At 32.2% G+C, this 27,541-nt stretch overlaps 1 long non-coding RNA gene across 1 annotated transcript; it reads left to right on the top strand.

The window, feature by feature from the left end:
• Positions 1 to 423: 423 nt before the first annotated feature.
• Positions 424 to 27,541, top strand: LOC147812550 (uncharacterized). The gene is made up of 2 exons (XR_015433279.1): positions 424 to 25,495; positions 25,566 to 27,541. It is a non-coding gene; the product is annotated as an uncharacterized LOC147812550 (long non-coding RNA).

Below are 27,541 nucleotides of genomic sequence, written 5' to 3'. Positions count from 1 at the left end.
TTAACGAAGCAGTTCTTTTATCAAATAATTACTTTAGACTTGCCTACATTAATACATTTTAAAATTCCTATATAAATGACTAGACCAGGGGTTGAAAAACTTTTTTGATCATCGACCCCTACATAATTTTTCGAAATCTCCATAGACCCCCAGAAAAGTAATTTTCTGTTAATTAAAATAAAACTCAATTAGATACTGTGTTTGTACATTTATTTTATGATTTTGAACATTTATTAGAGTAATAGTACATAGTGTAACAATAGTTAAATGAAAAATATATTAATGTTGAAATATTACCTTAATATTTATGAAATAATAAGTAATTATAAGTAAGTAGAAATAATAAGTAAAGTAACTACGGATTTATTGCATCTTAATCAATGACATGGGTGCGCCTGGTGTTTTTTTTTTTTTTTTTTTTTTTTTTTTTTCAGGGTTCGTTATATTGGATTGAAAATTGGTCCATTTTAATCTTAAATCCTCTCGAAACTAAACATTTAATTTATTCCTGTTCTTAGTTAAGATTGAATTTACGTGACTGAAACCGGCTTCAACCATATAGGAACTTGGAAATGCTATCATAAATGGCTGAGCTATTTCGTAAAGTTTTACATATTTTTGCATTACATTCATATTTGTCCAAAATTTGCTTATTGTTAAATTTTTAAAAAGCGTCTTTGCTTCAAATCCCCATAATAATTCAGCAAGCTCATCTTGCAGGTTGATGTCCACGTTTTCAATTTGAGCAGAAAATGGCACAATAATCCAATCAGGGATGTCAATGTTTTCCAAATCAACAAAACTCAGTTTAAAATCGTCGCTCGATTTTTGAAAATTACCTGTATATATTTCCAAGTCTTCTTCTTTTATTTCTAATTGTCACATATCTGAAAAATACTGATAATCCTTCGACCAATCGAACCTTCCGGTTCGGATCGACCCCCATTCGACCTCCTGGCTCAGATCGACCCCCGCTTATGTTAAATAGACCCCTGGGGGTCTATATAGACCACTTCGGCGACCTCTGGACTAGACTATTGTAATTAAAATAAGTCTAATAATAAACAGGGTGCGTAGCCTTTTAAAAAGTGCTTAAAGGTGCTTATTTTCGATTTTTGTTTTTTAAAAGCCCCTAAAGGTGCTTTCTTTTGGTGTTTTTAAAAAGTGCTTAATTTTTCCTTTTCTAGAATGATATTTTTCCCCTTACCATGTTGATTTTCGCTATGAATTATGCAGTAAGACAACAGTTCACATTGTTCAATTCAATCTTTTCACAATTTATTCAACTCCAATCTACTTGGGCGCATTGTCAGTCCGTAGCGTGTGAAAACGCCATTTGATTTACATGATTCAATAATTTTGACAATTGTCAAAAACAATGCCAAAGGTTTTTTTTTTTTTGACTTGACGATTAAAACCATATAAAATCGCAGGGCTCGAAAAAACTCAGAAATTTTACCCGTCCCCGAGGACGGCTTGTCCAACAATGCACCCGTCCTCCGTTGAAACTAACCCGTCGCTTTTCAATAAATAAAAATATAATTTTCTCCTATTTATTACAAACATTTATATAAATTGCACAATGAATTAGTCGTTACTAGGATTACATTATACAGTAATAAAAGAAATACTAGGTTACTAATTGTAACCTAGTATTTCTTTTATGAAAGAATTTAAATGACAAAGGTCAAGTTATCCGAGGGTACTGCTTTTTTTAAATGAATCAAATATGACGTTTGCCAGTTCCACAATCAAGCCTATGATTTACAGAGGTTTCTGAACAGAAATCTGAAAGGGGTTTTCCATTTAGGTAGATGTTCATAATTGCTTTTAAAGCTTCTTGTTTAAGACCAGTATGTATTGTGTTTTTTTTTTGTAAGTTTGCTGCAAAGCACCTTTCAACCGCTGCAGTACTCCCAGAAAGAGAAAACATCAATATATGCGTAGTATGTTGCTGTATTGTGGGTCATTTTGCAGCCTTGTAACTTACAAGACTCTTGTAAGATAACAAAAATTGAAAAATGTATCACGAACATTAACGGGAAAATGGCCGTCCGCGCGGACGTCGGATTCGAGAAATTCGTTGTCCGCGGAGAATTTTTGACCGTCGAGGACGGGTGGATGGGTTGTTTTTCGAGCCCTGTAAAATCGTCGATTGTCAAACTTTCCAATCCTACCTAATTATGATATTTTTTTAAAGTGCTTAAAAATATTATTTGAATGCTTGAAAAGTGCTTAAAAGGTGCTTATTTTTTGTTGAATAATTTGCTTACGCACCTGATAAACTAATTTTTGCTTAAAATAAGTCTAATTTTTCATTTATAGTTTTCATACATAACAATCTTTCTTTTAAACCTTTGACTTTAAATTAAATTCGGAAAGTAACAAGGGCGCCATATGAGTAAAAAATTCCCGCACAGAACTGAAAACGCGAACATCTTGGCATATTCTATTTTCCATGAACTCTAATAATTAAACTTATTTTTAACAAATTTTGCAAAGTTTTGTCATCTCTGCAGCTTCGTGTACTCTTAATTTCTCTTTTCACCATACTTTAAAAGTGATTATTAAGGCCCGGATTTTGATGACATATGCATTTTTTTGCATTTTTGGACATTTTTTGTTCTTTAGAGCATTTTTTAAGATTTATAGAGCATTTTTTAAATTTTGGTGTGCATTTTGCATTTTAAAGCATTTTTTAAGCTTTTTGTTAATTTTTTCCAATTTTCATTATTTATTGGGCATTTTTATTACATGAAATGCAATATTTGTCTTATAATTTTAAATTTCATATTGTAGCTTTCAATACCGCCTGCATGTCATTATGTTTTTCCATTATGTCATTGATTGATATAAAATCTTTAGAAGTAATTCTTTGTTACAGCTTTCCCATTTTCTCTGATTTGTATAGTTTAGAACATTACAATTTTCTAGGAAATTTTCTTCTCCAGGAATAAAAATTTACTTTCAGAAGAGACGCTCGTTTACATTTCAAAATATCAAAAAACATTTAATAATCCAATGTAATTCTGATATTTAGTAATATTATGAGATGAAAGTTGTTATATTCATTAAAGTTTCTGTACAAAATGAAAATGTTTTGGAGTCAACATATTTTCCTCTTTTTTTGTTATTTTAGGATATAAAACATATGTGTCAAACTTTAATTAACGTAGAACAAGAATTGCATTGTTTTATATTTTTTGAAATGACTCATTATAATTTTAAAGAGTAAAACATTGTTTTAGTTTAATATTTTTACTTTATTTAAGTCATGTCATAAGGCATTTTTAGCGCATTTATCGCATTTTTAAAGGCATTTTTCGCACTTTTTAAGGTTATTTTTCACACTTTTTAAGGGCATTAGCTGAGACTTTTTGGGTCATCAAAATCCGGGCTCGAAGTGATTATACTATAAGTGGCGATTTTTGAATAACCACTATACGTAGTTTGGTTTCTAAATCTATTGTTTGGTAACCATTCTTCTCTTGGAGGGGGGGGACAATTTCGACAGCCCTAGGGGCAAGGCCGTAGCCAGGATATTTTTTCGGGGTGGGGGGATGTGGTAAGAAGCAAGGACAGTTTCAGACTTGCAAAGGGGGAAAACATTGTAACAAATATTGTTTATTCTGTTTGCAAAAGTTAAACTAGTAATTAAAAATATGTAATATTAATTAAAAAATAATTTGTAATAATAATTATAATCAATTTGTAAACAAAGTTTACAAAGACATGCGACAGGGATTTGAAGAAAATGTTTCGATTACTTTTTTAGGACAAACCAGAATATCCCGAAATATGCTTAATAAAGTTAGCCCTGTTAGCCTTTCTTCTTTAGTAGCATTTCTTGTTGCTGTTTTTACGCGTTTAAGAATAGAAAAAGTTCTTTCTGCAGTTGATGTGGTGATTGGCAACGTAGCCAATATTGATAGCAAGCAATAAATGTTTGGGGAAAAAGATACTGTCACATTCTTCCATTGTTGAAAGTGCCGTATCTGGTCTAAGGGGGTTCAAGCAGGTTTCACTTTTATGCCCATTTCTCCCATGAGGCTTTTATGTCAATGAAATCTGCGTAGATTCGGAAATCGCATAAATTAATATGCTGAAAAACAATTTGATTTCGGGGGAGGAGTCTAATCGAAGGAAAGATGAGCCACAAGGCAGAGCCGGATTATACCTTTCGTGGGCCCTAGGCATAGCCGTTTTTGGGCCCTCCCCTCCTTCCCCCACTCCTCCCCTCTTTTCAAAATATATGCTAAAATTTTCTTGCATATTTTTTTTACATTTTTATTAATATGGATTTTAATTTACAAATTTGTTTATCGAACTTTATCTGCAATACCGACATACTGCCGATATTGCAGTTGATATCGATAATACCATTATGATTAGTTCGATCGATAACCATGTTAAAGATAAACTAGTGAATACTTTTCCTAACGTTCACATTGCATTAAGAATATATTTGTCGATTCTTGGATCAAATACAGAAGGAGAAAGATCTTTCTCCAGATTAAAATTGATTAAAAATTTGCGTTCAACAATGAATCAAGATCGTTTGGCATCGCTCGCACTTATGTCTATTGAATACGACATTTTGCGTAGTTTGGAATTCGACAGCAAAATACAAGATTTCATTGAATCCAAAAAAGTAATATATTAGATCATAAGATTCTGCAAAATAATTTATTACCGAAAAATATTATATTTTTATTTGTATCTTCATAATTTTGTGCAAAATACACTTGTTGTTTTTAAAGCTAAATTATTTTTGTCAACAATTTTTTTTCTCCCAAGTTTTTCGTAGCCCCTGAATTTCGTAGGCCCTAGGCGCGTGCCTAGTTTGCCTATAGGTTAATCCGGCCCTGCCACAAGATCAAGTGAAGCTCGAGTGAGAGGCTCAAAGAAAGACTAAAAAGTTTGAATCCCAGAATTTCGGTGGGCGGATTTGTCCGACCCCCCTCTGGATACGGGCTTCCCTAGGAGGACAGACCTTTTACATAATGTTCCAGCTCTCCAGGATGTTCACTTCTAGTATTTTAAAAATTTCCGTTTATGCAGCCAACCCACATCAGTCTGGAACCTGTTTCAGTTTTAAAATGAGACTCTGAATCAGTGATTCTCGATCTTTTTACAGATTTTGTCTCTGCACTTTTGTGCGTCGCCAAATTTTAGAATTGATATAGTAAAAATTTCAATGCTTTTTTTTTCTTCAAATTACCAGTAAATTTTATAAAGTATACTTTTTTATAAATTTTCAACGGTGTGAACATCTTTGTCAGCGATGGTCCTGTCTCTGCCATTTTTGAAATGTTAAAATAACAAATTTAATGACTATAAAAATTATTAATTAACGAACGAAAGCAAGATAGCTTTTATTTCCTTTTGTAAATTCATAATTTAACAATTAAAATAAGCTATGCAATCAACAATACTGAATTGTATGAAATCTACAGAGAGCCAGATATTGTGAAATTCATAAAAATAAATCGAATGAACTGGGCAGCTCACATTTTCAGAAGGAATGATGACTCAAATTTGAAGAAAATCCGATTACACAAACCCCTAACGAACAGGAAAAGAGGTAGACCCAGGCTGAGATGGCTGGATTTAGTTGAGACTGATTTCCTTACTCTAAAGGAGAAAAACTGGAGAACAAGTGTCAAAAGTAGAGAGGAGTGGATTCGAATTCAAAGGAAGGCACTGGCCCACCCTGGGCTGTCTAGCCAGATATGATGATGATGCAATCAATAGTTATAATAGCAAATTAACAAAGCATGACTAACGAAAACAAGCTAACAATAAATAACTAGCAAAAAAAAATTACAGTTAAAGTAATGAATCCCTTACTGTTTTTGTGGAACTTACTGTTTTTGTAGTACATATTTTATTTCGCATTCAAAATTATCTTAAAACTAAACTCAGTGGCGCGACAGCTCATAGAGGGCCAAAGCCTACTGTGCTCATCTCAGTTTTCTTGACCTTGGGCTCTGGGGTGCAGGAGCAGATGTTCCGCTTTAGGTGGTCAGTCGAACGCGGAACCCTCAGTGTTTAGTTCCTTGGTACTCACATTTATCGACCCACTGAAGGGATATGAAAGTCTGAGTCAACCTCGTCCGGCCCGAGGATCGAACCAAGGACCTGTGGCACGACAGCGCTATCGCTCAGCCACCGGGCGTCAAAATTATCATCAAGCTATTTTACAGTGTCTTCCAGATAATTATACAACTTTTAAACTATCTTAATCTTTTTTCACATTTAATTTCGAAATCTTTAAGAATACCGCGACAAAAAAAAATTTGAGAATTACTGTTCTAAATGTTGCGGAAGATAAATCAGATGTGTTCAGCAAATTTGTAGTTGATTGTAATGTAATGGATAACATCTGCCTCCAAGGGTGCCGGCAGGGGGGTGCAAGGAGGTGCACTTGCACCCCCCTAGATTTTTTTTAAACAATTAAAGAGAAACAGAAAAAAATTGCTATAAAATTTTTTTACTAAAAATATTTTTATTCTAAACAAATAATTAAGGGGCAATCCATTAAAAATTTACACCCATGATGCAAAAATGATATAATTTATTTTTTTATTGTTCTTTATTGAAAATAGACACATTTATTTTTGCGTTTTTGTTTAAATTTCATATTTTTGACTATACGAATTTTTGAAAATTTCGCTTTTTTGCGCGCACGCCTTTGCAAGAAATTTTTTAACGTATTGCCATCCAACAACAAAAATATTTAAATACACTTTCTTGAAGTAATTTTTCTCAAATTTTAAGAAAATCAACATTAAAATGTAAAATTTCTTGTTTTTAACAAAAAAAATTCATTTTTTGAAAAAAACAATATTTTTTTTGCATTTTGGTCTTTTTTGATTTTTTTATATTTCAACAGTGTAAAGTATAATCAATAATGATATCAATTCCAAATTTTTGGAAAGGTAAGGCACTTTGTTCGAAAGATATAAACAAAGCAGTGACTTTGTGTTTCAAAGTCAGTAGCTATGACAGCGCCATCAATACAGTTTTTTGCGGTATATACAAGAAATTCGTACTTTTTTTTAAAAATATCTTGTTAGCAATGATGAAATGTATCTTCAAAAAATATTAACCCATGAAAGTATAGGTAATAACAAAACAAAATGTAATAACAGAATATCTTTTTTTGTTTGTTTTTTTGTTAGAGGATTGCACCTCCTTTTATAATATTCTGCAGGCGCCCTTGTCTGCCTCTCTATATGTTGCATCCATAATTGTTACTCACTGTGCACAGAACCCAACTTAGCTCTTGAATTTGATTAGTTTCTTTTGATTTTTCACACAGCCTAGGTTTCTGAACCTCAGCACAGGTCTGGTAATCTATACATAATAATAAACGCGGCTGTGTGTGTGTCTGTAATCACAATATATCGCCCCAGAAGCCTCGCCCAGGCACGAAACTCGGCACGTAATTGTGTTTTGACATAATGAACAAGTAATTTCTTTCTTTTTCAAAAATTTGGATTCGTTTTTTAGTTATCAGTCATTTTGTAAGAAAATCTATGCTTTTTCGTCTTCAAAGAGCCATATTCAAAAAACTATTAAAAAATGCATATACTTTTCTCCACTCTTATATATGTATGCTAATGCGAACCTTACAATTGAAATATTAATTTTCGACAACTTAAGCCATTAATATACGAAGGAATTAATAATTTAATTGTAAAGTTCGCATTAGTTTACAATTATCGAAGTGGAGAAAAGTTTAACTTTTGTGTTAAAAATGTGGCAGCATATTCGATACGTAAATAGAACGCTTCGCTTTGATATATTTGTCGCTGTTATAATAAGTTTTTCTTCTTTCCACGCTCTATTTTTTTTTCTTAAGCGAGGACGATAATTTTTGTAGCGATATAGAAATAGATACCATAAAAAATTATATAGAAATAGATATCATAAAAAATTAATTTGCTTTCGTGTTCTCATGTATTTAGCATTTTAGTTTTTTTTCTTAAGCGTTGTAGCTATATAATATATAAAATAGGAATTTAATTGTTATAGAAGGAACGATCACACTTATCTTGGATTTCTTTGGTTTTTCTATTCTTTATTTTAAGTTTTTATTAAATGTAATTAGCTATTTTCAGAAAGTTTCAGTTTGCAGGTAAGCACTTAGATTTTAATATTGAAGTTTCATGATTTGCTTTCGTAGTAATTGTTGTTCTAAAGTATTCGTTGACTTCTTAAAATCCCGATTACTGACATGGCAGAACCGCCTTCCAAAAAACTTTGTATTTTGTCAAAGAAAAAGATATTAAGAGATTCTCAAAGAAGAAGGGCCCAAGAAACGTCTGTGGAACGTCAAAGAAGGATGGAACATGACCGAATTTCGACAAGCAATTCTAGAGCCCAAGAAGTATCAGAGAAACGTCAAAGAAGATTAGAAGAGGTTTTCAGCTATTGGCCAATGATGATTTCGAAAGCAACTTTTGTATGCTTTTACAATTTCTGAGGCCTTTTTTTAAAAAAAAACAAGTCTCCACCTGATAGTTATATTATAGGTTAGGTTACCATAGGCCTTAGATTACCATAGCAAAGTTACATCTTCAAACATCCTCAAGAGCTATAGCACATCTGCAGCAGAACTGGATATGAAGACAAAATTGCAGGACAGGAACACTAATTTCAGATCCACTAATCTTCAGATTTCTTGCTATGTTTTAAAAAACTTTATTTGTGAAAACCTTTAGCGGGGCGGACAGCTGGCCGCCTTTGGCGGCTAGTAGTTCAATATAACTAGTTTTGTTTCTTCTTTTATTCATTAGATTGTAAAAAAATTCTAAACCATTAACCCTTTGTAACTCAACAACTCTGATTTAAGAAATATTTACGTGGATGTTAGAATACATCATATTAAGCGTGTAAAAAATAATGAAGAAATTAAGACCTTAAAATTAAAAAATTCTTGATAAAAAGCATTTGTTGAGCATCTCCACTATCGTGAAAAATAGCACAAAAATTCCAATATATTTAAAACTTCATGTGAAAAATTTTGAAATTGTTGTTTTTATGGTAACAAGGTCTCACACCGCATTTTTCAATCCCTCCTTAGCCAAATATACAATCAAGGGGATTGTTGTAAAAAAATTGTATATCCTGCCATCCTGTCGTGGAGCAATTCTTGCTAAACGCATTTTAATATTGGCAGCTGCAGCAAAACTTGGTTCCCCCGAGTTTGCAATATTTTCTTTACCTGAATTTAGTTCGATTTTATAGGTCAATCCAGCTCATTATAGGATTGAATTTTCATGTATGTTGCAGATGTGTAACGCGGTGATACAAATGGTTCAGAGTGACTTGGTGGTTTCGGGAGATAGAACCTTCCAATTAGGTGAACTTGGTTCGAATCCCAGCGATTGCTGGTCTACAAGAATCCCGTACCCGACTAACACCAATCACTGTCCTGACGTTAAATATCCTCAGTGGTAGATGGATCATAGGCTAGATCCCTTGCAGTGAGACTAACCGTGGGAGGTTTTCGTGTTTTTTTTTATCACCATTTAAAGCAAATGCGGGTTAGTTTCATTAAAAAAAAATTTTTTTTACTTTATAAAGCACGAAAACATGCGAAGGCGGGAAACGCAGTATTAAAAATGCGTAGTTAATTTTATTTAACATAATATTGTAAGAACTTTTCTTGTGACAATATTAAAGTATTCCTAATTTTCCAGCCGTAGTTAAATAATCTAACGATAACTTATTAGGAGAAATCTTTTCTGATTTGTTTTGTTACGCATGCGCTCCGAAACTTTTGCTAACTAGAATATTTTTGTCTGCTTCAGTTAAATTAGCGATTCCACAAGAGCATGTTTACTTTGGTTTTAAGAGTTTCAGGGCGCAGAGCTTTTTTCCCCAACTACTTTGGAAATTTGAAGTATGTTCGAATTCAGTTTTTCATTTTAAAGTTGTTACTAAATAGTTGGTAATTTAGTGTTATTTCGTTATTCGATATTAGTTTAATTCATGTTAGTATTCCCCACATCTAGATTTAAACTAAATATGTTTCTTAATGGATTTTATATAAAATTTCAACTTTTTATTAGAGTATTTTCTTATCTTTTTAAAATCACAGATTATTCAAATTGTTTAGAGCAATTTTTAAATTTTGATATATACTTCTGTTCGTTTCATTTCTTAACGATTAAAGCTTAACTTGAACTCTATATTTTTGATTACATTCTTTTGATACTTGTTAAAACTAACTCTGTGACTTCTGTATATAAGAAAATATAGATGAAAATTAAAACTCAAAGTAAAAATTCATGATCTCCATTTTTCGCTTTTTACAACAAAATATACGAACTGTTTACATAGAAAGCATTTAAAGCTCGTATAAAATTCAAACTTTTAAATCTAATTTAATATTTTATTTTCAAAACTTGCTGACATATAGCTGAAGTTAACCAAATTTCTTTTTAGTATTGCCTTAGAACAGGAGTGGCGAATCTTTCTGCACCAACGTAGATCATAGACGTGCCGTCAAATAATTTTGACTTTATGATTATTGGGAAAATAATAATACTATCAAATCAAAACCCTTTATTCACTATAAAGAAAAAAAAACATTTTGCAGTGTCTCAGTTATAAGTGTAATTCAACTTAATGTAACATCAGTGTGAATTCTGATGCAGGTTAGATGACAAATAATTTATATTAGGTTGTAATATGTTAGTTTAAGCAGAACTGTTAAATCTCTTTTTGCTGGTTATTTATTGTTAGCTTGTTTTCTATGGTTACTAATTTTTTTGACCTTAATTATAATTTTTTTTATTAATAATTATTAATTTTCTTGTTTTTTGTGAATTTTAATTTAATTGTTAATATGCTCCGTAGTGAACTTTGTGATCAGTGGCGTGCCCAGAATAGTGTGTCGCGTGCCATTGGCTCGCCATCCCTGCCTTAGAATATTTAAAAATTAATTTCTTTTACTTTTCAAACATAAAGGACCTCCAAATATTTAACATTGGATTTGAAGTTTTCGCACTGTATGATTTAAATAAACCTGTGTATTACTTTTAATTTAAATTGTATTGATCTACTGTAGGCTGAATGTTGTAAGAGCACTTTAGTTGTGGAAAATTGGGGCTCCTACCCCAGTTCAATAACCTCTAGTCTTATTGCTGTGGCGGTGTACTCATGGGGCTCGGGTGGCAGAAGAATTATTTATTTGTCTGAATTTTTAATTCTGTTTAATAATCTTTAATTTAATACACGGCTGAGTGTGCTACGGAAAAAATCCGGATTTCCGGATTTTTCGCTAACAGTGATCCGGAAATTTCCGGAGATCGAAGGTCCAGACTTTTCAAAAAATTATTGATCACAGAATTTCCGGAAATCAAATTTTCAAAGGTGGAACTTAAAAACACTGTTTATTTGTTTGTAAGGGAGAGCCAGGTACTTTATAAGCTTATATTCATGATTAATATTTATTTTTTTTATCAGTAAATAGTTATTATAATCATAAACTCAAGAAAGAAAGACATATTTGTAAATTTTAATTACTTCTCCAGGCCATCATAGGTATGCGTAAATGGTATAGGTATGTGTAACTCAAGAAATTTTCCGGAATTTTGACTTGGGTTCACAATTACTCCTGCTAATAAGATTATTTAAATTATTTTTAATTTAATATTTACTTTTTTGATACTTCTAATTCTTTTGATTATTTTATTTATTTTATTATAATTTCTACTTCAGAAAATCATTTCCATGACGTAATTTGATGAAGAAAAATATTTTTACTTTATTATTTTCAATAATTTTTATGTAATGTAACAGTTTTTGTTGAGCTTTTGCATTTTATCAACTGGTGGTTACTGGATAATTCTAGAGGAGGTTGATTGAACGTATTCAAATAATGTGTTCGTAAATAATGGGTTTGATGGAAATATTTCAGATTCGGCAGCAGTAAGAGAAATAAAACATTACAATCGAGATTTTTCTGAAATTGAGGGAGATGATGAGATCCCCTTTTTAGATAAAAGTTATTATAAGGAAAATATTTTTTTTTATCTCCTCTTTCGAAAGTGGTGGAATTATTTTTATTTCTTGGACTCTGAAATTTTCGCTAGTTTGTATATTTTTATTATGTTTTCAATATCTATATATATATTTCTCTTACACGGCAACAACTCCCCGAATGGCAAAGTTAGAAAATCGGCCAATGATTGCTGCTAAAAATGTCACATGGCAAATGTCACATGAGGTGGCTCAACATATAGCGCTTTTAAAAACGGAAACAATAACCAGAGTGAGCATTATCAGGTTGTTCAATTCAGATTCATGCCCTAAAAACATGATAATATTTAATTTAAACTCAATTCGGAATTAATTAGGCTGGCCTTCTCCATGACTATAAATAAGTCACAAGGTCAGACTTTTGAGAAAATCAGTTTAGTATTGACTAAACAAGTTTTTAGTCATGAACAACTTTATGTTGGCCTGTCAAGAGTTAAGTCATTTGACAGCCATTCAGTAATTGTTCCAAGATGCCAAATCTATAATTGTGTTTTCAAAGAAATTCTAAATGCTTAGTGTTAATTTCTTAAAGCTTTGCAGAAAAAAATGTTTTTGGGAAAAAAATTAATTGAAACTTCCATTGGCAGTAGGCAAGGGGAACTGTCAAAATCAAAACTCCCCGATTAGAAATGCAGTATGGCGACCTCCACGTGGTATTTCTCGGGTAATGCTAACAGCCATGCATTTTAATTTATTGTATGTAAAACATCCTTATTTTGTTCTAAAATGTTATGTACTTTATCACAAATGTTAATTGATATAGAAATTGATTTCAATAATGATGATCACCAAAAAATATTTCATTTGGCGATAAAACAATTTTTTGTGTTCTTGAAAATGAAAGACTTTTTGAGGGTTATTATCTCACAAGGAAAAGTTAAGGTTTAAAGTTTATATTTTTAAATAATACATTTTTTTCTAAAACTTTCAGAATTTCTAGCATTAACTAATTTATTATACACATTTAGTTGAATTTAGGTGAGTAACTGCAATATTTGATAATTTAGTTTGTTAATATGTTTCTCATTTAGCTAATGTTTTGATTTTTTCACCATGTACAATCTAAATAGCTATTATACTTTTTTAAAAGCCAATAAGAACATTGATAGAATTCTTCTACATAAGTACAATACTATGTCTTTGATGATAAAATACTATGTCTTTGATAATATGCAATGTCTTTGTGCTAGGACATTGTGCTCATTGGCGAGCGAGCGCAGCGAGCCTTGGTTCACCGCGTGAACCACATCGGATTGCGTAGCAATTCTCGGGGGATGGCGAGCGTTAGCGAGCATGGGGCGGAGCCTCCTAGTTTAAATTAATGTGAGTTATTGTTTTCCCTATAAAGCTTTATAATTACATTGATTTAATTTCCAAATGAACCCTTCTTTAGAGATAATTAATTTTAATTGATATGTCTAATAATTCTAAACTGTTAAAATAGTTTCATAGTCACAATGTTTATATTTAGTGAGTTGATGTAATAAATGTTTAATAATCATTCTAAGTGATAATTATCTATATTCAGTTGAATAAAATGATTTATGAGTTAGACATGATGAATTTGCATACTCATTATCAGTAATATAGTGTAATTATAACCCATTAATAAAACAAACTTTAAGGGAAAATTGTTAAGAAACAGTTTTGAAATATGAACACAATACTGGGCACCTTTGACATTAACCTGAAAATGCTAAGTAAGCTCATAACGTCACTCGATAAATGTAAGTTTTGATAACTACGTCTAGATTTTAATCACGTGTGTACCAAAATTTTTCTGATTGGCTGTTAATTTGAAGTTAGAAAAATTTTCAAACAATTCGAACTTAGAAACTTTCTGTTTGCACTTTGAATAACTTTCAAATTGTTTTAACTTCGAAAAATATTCAAAATTTTTGTACCTAAAAATATTTTGAAGTTGGGTAAGTTTTGAAATTTTCGAAGTTGGAAGAAAGGTATTTCAAGAGTTTCAGAAATTTGGAGTTGGAAAATTTTTCAACTTGTTAGGATTTTGAAAAATTTTTCCTTTTTTTGTACTCTGAAAAATTTCGAAACTGTTTTGCTTTAGAAATTCAGAAAATGTTTAGAATTAGGAAAATTCTGAAGTTGTTGGTACATTGAAAATTTTTTAAATGTTTTGTACTTAAAAATATTCTTACCGTAAACCGAGGCGAGTCTACCCATTTTTTCAGTTTGTCAACTTTCAAGTGGTCAAATTTTTGTAAATATTAAAGAAAAAAGGCTTTTAATAGGTGTTTCGGAATCTCTATTTATCCCTCTTTAAAGCTGCGGAATCGATTTTAGAAAATATTAACAGTTACGCTGTTACTGTATATTTTATAGAACTGCTGACAAATCTTTCGTATGGGGCGAGTCTACCCATTCTACTAAAATGAATGTTAACATTGTAAATAATCAAATTTTACTATTAAATTGTTATTTTAGTTACTATATAGGATATTTATGAAGTAAAATTCATAACTTTTTTATATATTCCATTATTTTATTCATAAAATAACACAAATTGAGTATTAGAATTGTAAGAATTACTTAAGAATTCTTCTAAGTAATAAATACATCCGAGTTTTTCTAATAAAACATTTGAAAAATTTTTCTAAGACCAAACTTTCTGTATCCAAGCCGTTTTTTTCCAACTTTAAAAAAAAAATTCATTTTCAGAAAACTTCAGAATTTTTCTAAATTAGATAAATAATTGTTCAAAGTACGAAGAATTTGAAAGTTTTTCAAAGTCGAAACAAGTCGAAAATTTTTCTAACTTCACAAAATTTCACATTCCCACTTCTTCAGAATATTTCTTAGTGCAAAACATTTAAAAATTATTGAAAGTACAAACAACTTCAGAATATACCTAATTCTTAACATTCTAAATTTTTCTGATACCCACAGATTCAAAATTTTTTAAAGCACGAAAATTTTTAAATTCTCCAAAATCAGTTTGAATCAGTTCAAAAATTTTTATTGACCAAACACCTGATACTGATTATCTATCCCTTTTTTCAGACTTCAAAAATTTCGCATGTTTAAACAAATTGAAATTATTTCTAAGCACAAAAAATTGAAACTTTTTCAAAGGAAAAATTTTAAAGTTGAGTAAACTAAGTATAAAAAAGTTTCAACAGTTAGAAATCAGAAATTTTCAACTCATTAGTTGAAAAAAAAAGCTTATAAAGTTTTCTACATTCAAACAATTTCAGAATATATCTAAATTCTAAAGTTAACAGATTAAGAATTTTTCATAGTATAAATAATTGGAAAATTTTTCAAAGTGAAAACACTTTTAAAAAAAAGATACTCCTGTGACTTCTTAAATACCAGTTTTTCCCAACTAAAAGAATTTTTTATGTTCCAAGAATTTAGGAATAATTCCAAATACAAAACAAGTCCAATTAAGTTGAAAATTTTTCTAACTTCTGCGAATCTACGTTTTTTTTTCCATCTTTATGAAATGTTTGAACTTAAAAATTTTTAATCATTTAGGTGCAAAAAATTTAAAAATTCTATGAGTGAAAATCAGTTTAAAAATCTTTTTATTACCAACAGCATTTCTCTAAATGTAAACGATTTGAAATTTTTTCGAAGTCGAAGCAAATTTCCAAAACCAACTACTACTACTACTCTGTATATAGCCGTTTTTATCAAATTAAAAAAGTTTCTGCGATTAAACAATTGCAGAACATTTCGAAGTACTAAAAACTTGAAAATTTTTCAAAGTCAAAGCAATTTAAAAGTTACTTGAAGTAAATATGCATCTGAATTTTTCTAAGTAAAGTATGAACACAGTGTTTTTCCAATTACAAAACATTTGAAAATTTTTTAAAAGACCAAGCATCTTCTGTTTATTAAATAGTCATAAAATTTTCGATTTCAAGCAACTTATGAATATTTATAAAACTAACAGAGTCAGAATTTTTCTAAGCACGAAAAATTTTTGAAAGTCAATTTATGAATCATTCCTTGTTCAAAAGTACAAAAAACTTGATCTTTCGAAAGAAGAGACAAAAATTTTCTAAGTACCATCCTCATGAGAATTTTTCAAAGTACTGACAATATGAAAATTTTTAACTTACAGCATGTGCAATGTAATTCTTTGTACACCCATTTTTTTAAAACCCATTTTTCACCCATATTTAAAACCCATTTGTACACCCATTCTTTGCACACCCATTTTTCAAAGTACCAACCACTTCAGAATTTTCCTGATTCTAAACACTTTCAGAATTTCTGAAGCCAACAGTTTCTAAGCTTTTCAAAGTACAAACTACTGGAAAAGTTATCAAAATCAGTTTGACATTGTTTGAGAAATTTCCTACGCCCAAACACCTACCTCTCCTTATATGCTCATTTGTTCAGACTAAAAAAGTTCCAAAAGCTCGCAGCGCTCCCTAGTGTAAAAAACACCATATCTGTTCCAAATATATTGGTTTATTCTAGATTATTGGCTTAGATTATTTAATTGATCCTTTTTTTGTGCATAGGTACAGCTTTTGTGTCGTGTACTTTTCAGAATTTAGTCTTGGTGATATGGTGCTGGTGGACATGTTTTGGGGAGCTAAAACTTCATCGGATCATTTTTTGGATAAATCCTCAGATAAATCCACATTTTTCTCTGATCTAGAGTTCTCTTATCTATAGTTTTTTTGAGTCTCACTGATAGCATTAAATTGTCGAAGCTGTCGTTATTTTAAATAGGGGGATATCTTTAAATACAATTTGAACGAGGATGTTAGCACTATGAAGGTTATCAAGGAAGAATTTTTGGCTTATTGATTTTGTACGATATTTAATGAAGCAAATTCCTGATGTTTGCAAATGCATCGCGATGTCGTTGTGAATCACTGATGAACGTGTTATGAAACGGAAAATTTCCGATGATGGTCTCTACAAGTGTGAAATCCGAATTGGAGCAGAACGGCCGTATATCACTCCCCTCTTCGAGCTTTACACTTGTTAGCCGTTTAGGAACTTTTCCGTTCTTCGGTGCAGTAAGCCTCGGGGTATCGAAAGAACTGGGTGGTCCTGGACTGCGACGCTAGATCGCAAGTCCGTGACCCGAAGTCTCATAATAACCCTTGCGTTTGCAGCCTGATTTCTTTCTTAAAGCACAAAAATTATTCATCTCGCTCTAGTTAAGATAAGGTGGGCTAGATTAAGGTCCTGGACTGTAACTAAAGATTGCAAGTCCGTGCCCTGAAAAACCACCCAGCGCTTTACTAACGTTTAATCTTAGATCAAGAACGTTTATAGTGCTCGGAATTCTCGAATTTTGACGTCTATAATATTTTCTTATTAAAAGGGGGTAAATATTGCATCAGTATTTTTTATTCATCGCGATATGGTGCTGATGGACATGTTTTGGGGAGCTAAAACTTTATTGTATCATTTTTTATATAAATCATCCAACTGGTCTATGAAAAAAGGAACAATTTGAAGTTATAAATGACAAAAAAAGTGTTCAATCGCAGTATTACTGGCCTAGTAGGGGAGACGATAAACTTTTCCCTTCCTTTGCTCTTCCAGGAACTTTTCATTTAATATATTCTTCATTTTTCAGCGTTTCAATGATATTGTGATCAAGTTGGTTTTTAAATACACCAAGAAACAGTAACCTGGAAGTATAGGCAGTCAAGGGCCAGCAGCGCTCCTTAGTGTAGAGAACACTATCCATAATATCGGTTAATTCTACCTCATTAGTTTAGATTAAATTTATCATTTTTTGTGCATAGGTACAGCTTTTGTGTCGTGTATTTTTCAGAATTTACAGTCTTGGTGATATGGTGCTGGTGGACATGTTTTGGGGAGCTAAAACTTCTACCGATCATTTTTTGGATAAATCCTCATACTGGTCTATGGAAAAAGGAACAAATTGAAGTTATAAATGACAAAAAAGTGTTCAATCGCAGTATTACTGGCCTAGTAGGTGAGACGATAAACTTTTCTCCTCCTTTGCTCTTCCAGGAACTTTTCATTTAATATATTCTTCATTTTTCAGCGTTTCAATGATCATCATATTGTGATCAAGTTGGTTTTAAAATACACCAAGAAACAGTAACCTGGAAGTATAGGCAGTCAAGGGCCAGCAGCGCTCCTTAGTGTAGAGAACACTATCCATAATATCGGTTAATTCTACCTCATTAGTTTAGATTAAATTTATCATTTTTTGTGCATAGGTACAGCTTTTGTGTCGTGTATTTTTCAGAATTTACAGTCTTGGTGATATGGTGCTGGTGGACATGTTTTGGGGAGCTAAAACTTCATCCGATCATTTTTTGGATAAATCCTCATACTGGTCTATGGAAAAAGGAACAAATTGAAGTTATAAATGACAAAAAAGTGTTCAATCGCAGTATTACTGGCCTAGTAGGTGAGACGTTAAACTTTTCTCTTCCTTTGCTCTTCCAGGAACTTTTCATTTAATATATTCTTCATTTTTCAGCGTTTCAATGATCATCATATTGTGATGAAGTTGGTTTTAAAATACACCAAGAAACAGTAACCTGGAAGTACAGGCAGTCAAGGGCCAGCAGCGCTCCTTAGTGTAGAGAACACTATCCATAATATCGGTTAATTCTACCTCATTAGTTTAGATTAAATTTATCATTTTTTGTGCATAGGTACAGCTTTTGTGTCGTGTATTTTTCAGAATTTACAGTCTTGGTGATATGGTGCTGGTGGACATGTTTTGGGGAGCTAAAACTTCATCCGATCATTTTTTGGATAAATCCTCAGATAAATCCACATTTTTCTCTGATCTAGAGTTCTCTTATCTATAGTTTTTTTGAGTCTCACTGATAGCATTAAAGTGTCGAAGCTGTTGTTATTTTAAATAGGGGATATCTTTAAATACAATTTGAACGAGGATTTTTAGCACTATGAATGTTATCAAGGAAGAATTTTTGGCTTATTGATTTTGTACGATATTTAATGAAGCAAATTCCTGATGTTTGCAAATGCATCGCGATGTCGTTGTGAATCACTGATGAACGTGTTATGAAACGGAAAATTTCCGATGATGGTCTCTATAAGTGTGAAATCCGAATTGGAGCAGAACGGCCGTATATCACTCCCCTCTTCGAGCTTTACACTTGTTAGCCGCTTAGGAACTTTTCCGTTCTTCGGTGCAGTAAGCCTCGGGGTATCGAAAGAACTGGGTGGTCCTGGACTGCGACGCTAGATCGCAAGTCCGTGACCCGAAGTCTCTGAATAACCCTTGCGTTTGCAGCCTGATTTCTTTCTTAAAGCACAAAAATTATTCATCTCGCTCTAGTTAAGATAAGGTGGGCTAGATTAAGGTCCTGGACTGTAACTAAAGATTGCAAGTCCGTGCCCTGAAAAACCACCCAGCGCTTTACTAGCGTTCAATCTTAGATCAAGAACGTTTATAGTGCTCGGAATTCTCGAATTTTGACGTCTCTAATATTTTCTAATTCAGAGGAGGTAAATATTGCTTCAGTATTTTTTATTCATCGCGATATAGTGCTAATGGACATGTTTTTGGGAGCTAAAACTTTATTGGATCATTTTTTTATATAAATCATCCAACTGGTCTATGAAAAAAGGAACAATTTGAAATTATAAATGACAAATAAGTGTTCAATCGCAGTATTACTGGCCTAGTAGGTGAGACGATAAACTTTTCTCTTCCTTTGCTCTTCCAGGAACTTTTCATTTAATATATTCTTCATTTTTCAGCGTTTCAATGATATTGTGATCAAGTGTGTTTTTAAATACACCAAGAAACAGTAACCTGGAAGTATAGGCAGTCAAGGGCCAGCAGCGCTCCTTAGTGTAGAGAACACTATCCATAATATCGGTTAATTCTACCTCATTAGTTTAGATTAAATTTATCATTTTTTGTGCATAGGTACAGCTTTTGTGTCGTGTATTTTTCAGAATTTACAGTCTTGGTGATATGGTGCTGGTGGACATGTTTTGGGGAGCTAAAACTTCTACCGATCATTTTTTGGATAAATCCTCATACTGGTCTATGGAAAAAGGAACAAATTGAAGTTATAAATGACAAAAAAGTGTTCAATCGCAGTATTACTGGCCTAGTAGGTGAGACGATAAACTTTTCTCCTCCTTTGCTCTTCCAGGAACTTTTCATTTAATATATTCTTCATTTTTCAGCGTTTCAATGATCATCATATTGTGATCAAGTTGGTTTTAAAATACACCAAGAAACAGTAACCTGGAAGTATAGGCAGTCAAGGGCCAGCAGCGCTCCTTAGTGTAGAGAACACTATCCATAATATCGGTTAATTCTACCTCATTAGTTTAGATTAAATTTATCATTTTTTGTGCATAGGTACAGCTTTTGTGTCGTGTATTTTTCAGAATTTACAGTCTTGGTGATATGGTGCTGGTGGACATGTTTTGGGGAGCTAAAACTTCATCCGATCATTTTTTGGATAAATCCTCATACTGGTCTATGGAAAAAGGAACAAATTGAAGTTATAAATGACAAAAAAGTGTTCAATCGCAGTATTACTGGCCTAGTAGGTGAGACGTTAAACTTTTCTCTTCCTTTGCTCTTCCAGGAACTTTTCATTTAATATATTCTTCATTTTTCAGCGTTTCAATGATCATCATATTGTGATGAAGTTGGTTTTAAAATACACCAAGAAACAGTAACCTGGAAGTACAGGCAGTCAAGGGCCAGCAGCGCTCCTTAGTGTAGAGAACACTATCCATAATATCGGTTAATTCTACCTCATTAGTTTAGATTAAATTTATCATTTTTTGTGCATAGGTACAGCTTTTGTGTCGTGTATTTTTCAGAATTTACAGTCTTGGTGATATGGTGCTGGTGGACATGTTTTGGGGAGCTAAAACTTCATCCGATCATTTTTTGGATAAATCCTCAGATAAATCCACATTTTTCTCTGATCTAGAGTTCTCTTATCTATAGTTTTTTTGAGTCTCACTGATAGCATTAAAGTGTCGAAGCTGTTGTTATTTTAAATAGGGGATATCTTTAAATACAATTTGAACGAGGATTTTTAGCACTATGAATGTTATCAAGGAAGAATTTTTGGCTTATTGATTTTGTACGATATTTAATGAAGCAAATTCCTGATGTTTGCAAATGCATCGCGATGTCGTTGTGAATCACTGATGAACGTGTTATGAAACGGAAAATTTCCGATGATGGTCTCTATAAGTGTGAAATCCGAATTGGAGCAGAACGGCCGTATATCACTCCCCTCTTCGAGCTTTACACTTGTTAGCCGCTTAGGAACTTTTCCGTTCTTCGGTGCAGTAAGCCTCGGGGTATCGAAAGAACTGGGTGGTCCTGGACTGCGACGCTAGATCGCAAGTCCGTGACCCGAAGTCTCTGAATAACCCTTGCGTTTGCAGCCTGATTTCTTTCTTAAAGCACAAAAATTATTCATCTCGCTCTAGTTAAGCTGAGGTGGGCTAGATTAAGGTCCTGGACTGTAACTAAAGATTGCAAGTCCGTGCCCTGAAAAACCACCCAGCGCTTTACTAGCGTTCAATCTTAGATCAAGAACGTTTATAGTGCTCGGAATTCTCGAATTTTGACGTCTCTAATATTTTCTAATTCAGAGGAGGTAAATATTGCTTCAGTATTTTTTATTCATCGCGATATAGTGCTAATGGACATGTTTTTGGGAGCTAAAACTTTATTGGATCATTTTTTATATAAATCATCCAACTGGTCTATGAAAAAAGGAACAATTTGAAATTATAAATGACAAATAAGTGTTCAATCGCAGTATTACTGGCCTAGTAGGTGAGACGATAAACTTTTCTCTTCCTTTGCTCTTCCAGGAACTTTTCATTTAATATATTCTTCATTTTTCAGCGTTTCAATGATATTGTGATCAAGTTGGTTTTTAAATACACCAAGAAACAGTAACCTGGAAGTATAGGCAGTCAAGGGCCAGCAGCGCTCCTTAGTGTAGAGAACACTATCCATAATATCGGTTAATTCTACCTCATTAGTTTAGATTAAATTTATCATTTTTTGTGCATAGGTACAGCTTTTGTGTCGTGTATTTTTCAGAATTTACAGTCTTGGTGATATGGTGCTGGTGGACATGTTTTGGGGAGCTAAAACTTCTACCGATCATTTTTTGGATAAATCCTCATACTGGTCTATGGAAAAAGGAACAAATTGAAGTTATAAATGACAAAAAAGTGTTCAATCGCAGTATTACTGGCCTAGTAGGTGAGACGATAAACTTTTCTCCTCCTTTGCTCTTCCAGGAATTTTTCATTTAATATATTCTTCATTTTTCAGCGTTTCAATGATCATCATATTGTGATCAAGTTGGTTTTAAAATACACCAAGAAACAGTAACCTGGAAGTATAGGCAGTCAAGGGCCAGCAGCGCTCCTTAGTGTAGAGAACACTATCCATAATATCGGTTAATTCTACCTCATTAGTTTAGATTAAATTTATCATTTTTTGTGCATAGGTACAGCTTTTGTGTCGTGTATTTTTCAGAATTTACAGTCTTGGTGATATGGTGCTGGTGGACATGTTTTGGGGAGCTAAAACTTCATCCGATCATTTTTTGGATAAATCCTCATACTGGTCTATGGAAAAAGGAACAAATTGAAGTTATAAATGACAAAAAAGTGTTCAATCGCAGTATTACTGGCCTAGTAGGTGAGACGTTAAACTTTTCTCTTCCTTTGCTCTTCCAGGAACTTTTCATTTAATATATTCTTCATTTTTCAGCGTTTCAATGATCATCATATTGTGATGAAGTTGGTTTTAAAATACACCAAGAAACAGTAACCTGGAAGTACAGGCAGTCAAGGGCCAGCAGCGCTCCTTAGTGTAGAGAACACTATCCATAATATCGGTTAATTCTACCTCATTAGTTTAGATTAAATTTATCATTTTTTGTGCATAGGTACAGCTTTTGTGTCGTGTATTTTTCAGAATTTACAGTCTTGGTGATATGGTGCTGGTGGACATGTTTTGGGGAGCTAAAACTTCATCCGATCATTTTTTGGATAAATCCTCAGATAAATCCACATTTTTCTCTGATCTAGAGTTCTCTTATCTATAGTTTTTTTGAGTCTCACTGATAGCATTAAAGTGTCGAAGCTGTTGTTATTTTAAATAGGAGATATCTTTAAATACAATTTGAACGAGGATTTTTAGCACTATGAATGTTATCAAGGAAGAATTTTTGGCTTATTGATTTTGTACGATATTTAATGAAGCAAATTCCTGATGTTTGCAAATGCATCGCGATGTCGTTGTGAATCACTGATGAACGTGTTATGAAACGGAAAATTTCCGATGATGGTCTCTATAAGTGTGAAATCCGAATTGGAGCAGAACGGCCGTATATCACTCCCCTCTTCGAGCTTTACACTTGTTAGCCGCTTAGGAACTTTTCCGTTCTTCGGTGCAGTAAGCCTCGGGGTATCGAAAGAACTGGGTGGTCCTGGACTGCGACGCTAGATCGCAAGTCCGTGACCCGAAGTCTCTGAATAACCCTTGCGTTTGCAGCCTGATTTCTTTCTTAAAGCACAAAAATTATTCATCTCGCTCTAGTTAAGCTGAGGTGGGCTAGATTAAGGTCCTGGACTGTAACTAAAGATTGCAAGTCCGTGCCCTGAAAAACCACCCAGCACTTTACTAACGTTCAATCTTAGATCAAGAACGTTTATAGTGCTCGGAATTCTCGAATTTTGACGTCTCTAATATTTTCTTATTAAAAGGGGGTAAATATTGCTTCTGGGTAAGATTAGTTAGGTTGTAGAATGTTGCATTTTGAAAATGCGAACAGTTGTAATATTCCAAATTTGAACTAAGCCATAATCGGTTTCTTAAGATAAACTTCTATATCTTCATGGATCTACCTTTGCGAATAAGAATTTTCTTGATACCGAAATTATTAATTTGAAAATCTAATTTATCATATTTACGATGAAAATCACTAAATTTTTTAACTTGTGTTCGCGTAGGATTTAGAAGCCTGAGCTTAGTCAAAATTTTCTTAAAATGATATCTTTTTGAAGTATAATTTTGCGGATTATGGCAGCAAAGTATGCCACTTGTACTTGAAGGTATTTACACAACGATTGCAAGCTGCATTGCAACAATAAAATGTATAGAATTTAGCTGGCAACTACTGCCAAATTGAGCAATCCTTCTTATTGTTCAAAAACAGTTCATCCTTCTTAATGTTCAAAAAAAGGATCCTGCACTAGATCCAGGCCCAGAGAACAGCGTGGATTGACTACACTAATTTAGATTTCAAAGCAATTTAAAGAATCTAATACCTTTTCGAGGAAGATCTATAAAGATACGAAAGTCCTTGGCCCACCAACGGCTGTAGAGTCTATCGCTTATGCTTCCCGATGAGGTGTTATTCGTCCTGGAATTACCCTAAATTCACACTTCTCACTATCAAACGGAGTTTTTTCAAGAAAGCTTATTTTTACTTAATAAATTTTTGTTAGTGAGTCAATTTTATGAGATTAAATTTTTTAGTGTTAACCCACTTTAAGTCACCAGAATTTGATTCTATGAGAAAAAGAAATAAATGAACCTAATGCTTAGGTGAAGCAGGTATAAACTAATTTGTTATTTTACAATGTATGGAAACCCTAATTGTCAAGGTAAGAAAGGTGTAAAAATGCGTAGTTAAATTTAAAACTTGTTATATATTTAAGTTTTTAACAGAATATTGGAAGACTAAAATTATTAAATCGTAATTATTCAATTATTCCTGTAACGAAATTATTCAAAGTCATTTAAATTGTTTAACTTTATTTTAAATCTATTTCTGATGGATTTTTATCTTCAGTAATTTTAAGATCTTATTTCAATATCTTTCAAATTAGCAGTTAATTCAAATTTTTTTAGTATTATTTTTAAATACTGATTTAGTTTCTTCTGTTCATTTCTAAATTAAAACTCAACTGGAACTCTTTCTTTTTTGTTTGCATTCTTTTGACTTTTCTTAAAATTTACTTTGAGAAATCTTTAGTAATTGACAAAAGCATTCAAATTTGAATGAAAATAAAAGCTCAAAATAAAAGTTATCAATGCATAAAAACGCCAAAATAGCGTGTTCTCCCTGTGCAATAATATATATGTATTATGATAACATTAAAAAGTACTTAAATCTGGTATAAAATTCAAACTTTTAAAGTTAATTATTCTTTTTTTTCGAAGCTGGTTTAAAGGTTTATTCTACCTTATTGGTTTAGTTGTTTAATTTCTCCTTCTGTTTTTGCGCATGGATACTGCTCGTGTGTCTTGTATTTTTCAGAATTGACCTTCTTCTCGACATGCTGCTGATGGACACGTTTTGGGGAACTGAAAAGGATGCTAAGCTTTGAATAAAGAATCAGATGAATCTAGGAAAAGCTGCACTATCTTTAAAAAAAAAGAAAACTTTATTCCTTGTTGGTCATGCAGGTGAGACGATAACCTTTATTTTTCACTCTTACCCAAAGCCTCTATTTAAACAAAAAATCTTATTATCCAGATTCATGGGTTTGTGATATCCAGATGAAAGAGCTTCTCAACGTTGCTCTGCAATCTTTATCAAATGGGGATTAGTTTTTGCCCTCCCAATGAAGTGGCTCAGAATGAATTAGCTCCAGAATGTGCTGTTGTAGACATATACTCACACAGACCACAGTGCTGACATTAAATGTCTTTAGTGGTAGACGGATAGTGGCTTACCGTCGGGCTAACCGTGGGAGGTCTTTCATGGTTTTCCTCACCATGTAACGCAAATGCGGGTTAGTTGCAACAAAGTCCTCCATGAAGGCTAGTTTGATCCAGGTGTTCCCTTGTCTTCTGGTTTTGATTCCATTCTTATGGAACTGAAGATTTATATTTGCAACATATAGATTTATATTACTAAACAAGCCTGTTTTCCAATCATTGAGTTTTGGTGAATAGATTTAAGTGGTTCTTGCTCAAAGGCCTGCAATAGCATGTAGAATTTTTTCAGCTTATTTATAAAATGTTAAACTCTAAGGTCCGTATTGATTGTTTACTTAGTTGTTATACCGACTTTCATTTGTTGTTGTTGTGTAATGGAAGATAATGTTAGAAAAAATATTTTTTAAACAAAAACTATTAAACATATTGTGTAAAATATTACCTAGTTTATGTAATTCCAGAGCCTACATGAAAAGTGTCCACAGTACCTGTTTTTTTACTGTTAGAAAGCTTTTTAGGCTAAGAGCAGAGAAGCGATCGCAGAGTGAGGTTATATAAAGCGTGGCGTTTAGGAATAATTTAAAAACAAAATGTGACTTTTTTTTTCTAGAAAATTAGTTACGGAAAACTAGTTGTGTAAACATATTCGTGATTAATTGATACGAGCAGTGATTAATTTTCTATTAATATTGGTTAGAAATTTCTTAGATACCTTAAAGTCTTGAAAAACAAATTAAGCCTTTTGTAGGGAAATTTTTTAAATATTGAATTTGTCATTTTGAAAAGGGGTGTTCTTCACTTTGGATCCATTGGAGAAAACCCCTTTTCAAAATGATTTAATTCAATTTCTAAATTAGTCTAGAAAATTTTTAAATGTGTTATTTAATGTTAAGTAACTTTGATCAAAATCCCCTTTTATTTAAGTTATCAAGTAGATTTATAATTTCATAGAAAAACTTCCCGTATATTTCATAAATAAATTTTACTTTTTTCATGTGTAGGCTTAATTTCATGAAATAAAATGTAATTTCAGATTATTGAAATTAGTTTAATTGCAATTTCTCCCTTAATTTCAAATGTTTTCTGGAAATAAGCTGTTTTCAGGGAGTAAAATTTAAAGATCCATTCAGATTAATAAAATTAAAACCCCTGCTTCTAATTTCTTAAAACTTTTTATTTTAATACAGATTTATGCGAAAATTAACTGTTTCATGGAAATTTTTTTATCTGAATATGCGAAAATATGAGATTCCAAATTTTAAATTAAGTAACTCTTAAGACTTTGCTTGTATTCACTGCTGGTTGAGAAAAATTATATTTTTATATTAGATTCAATCCTTTAAAACAAACTTTCAGATTAACTGCTCTCAGTCACCAAAGCTTTTATTGTCCCTGTCAAAGTTTTTTCAAACTTAGTATTTTATTCACTGTAATATATTTCTATTCCATGTAATATATTCTGTTCTATGTAATATATTCTATGTAATATATTTGTATTGTTCATAAGGGTTATAGCTGTGAAAAAAGTAGAAAAATTGTATTAATGTGTGTTTTTTTCCCTTTCCATAATTTGCCTCTTCAAATTTATCCAATTTAAATGGGTAGCTCATTTTGATATGGTGTTTTGTTGCATAATTTTGATATTGTATCGGAATATTTCGCTATTGGATAACTGAAGTTGTTAAATTTTGTAAATTGCGTTAAACTTTTTACATAATGTACAGATTAAATTTCCATTTCAACTTTGTCTTGTAATATTTTAGTGATAAATAAATGTGTTTATACTTGAAA

This window comes from Parasteatoda tepidariorum, chromosome 4, assembly GCF_982258835.1.
Source record: "Parasteatoda tepidariorum strain Cologne lab strain chromosome 4, Ptep-v5.0, whole genome shotgun sequence".
Taxonomy (NCBI): domain Eukaryota; kingdom Metazoa; phylum Arthropoda; class Arachnida; order Araneae; family Theridiidae; genus Parasteatoda; species Parasteatoda tepidariorum.
The sequence above is the reverse complement of the archived record's forward strand: the minus strand, read 5'-3'. Positions and strand labels throughout refer to the sequence as shown.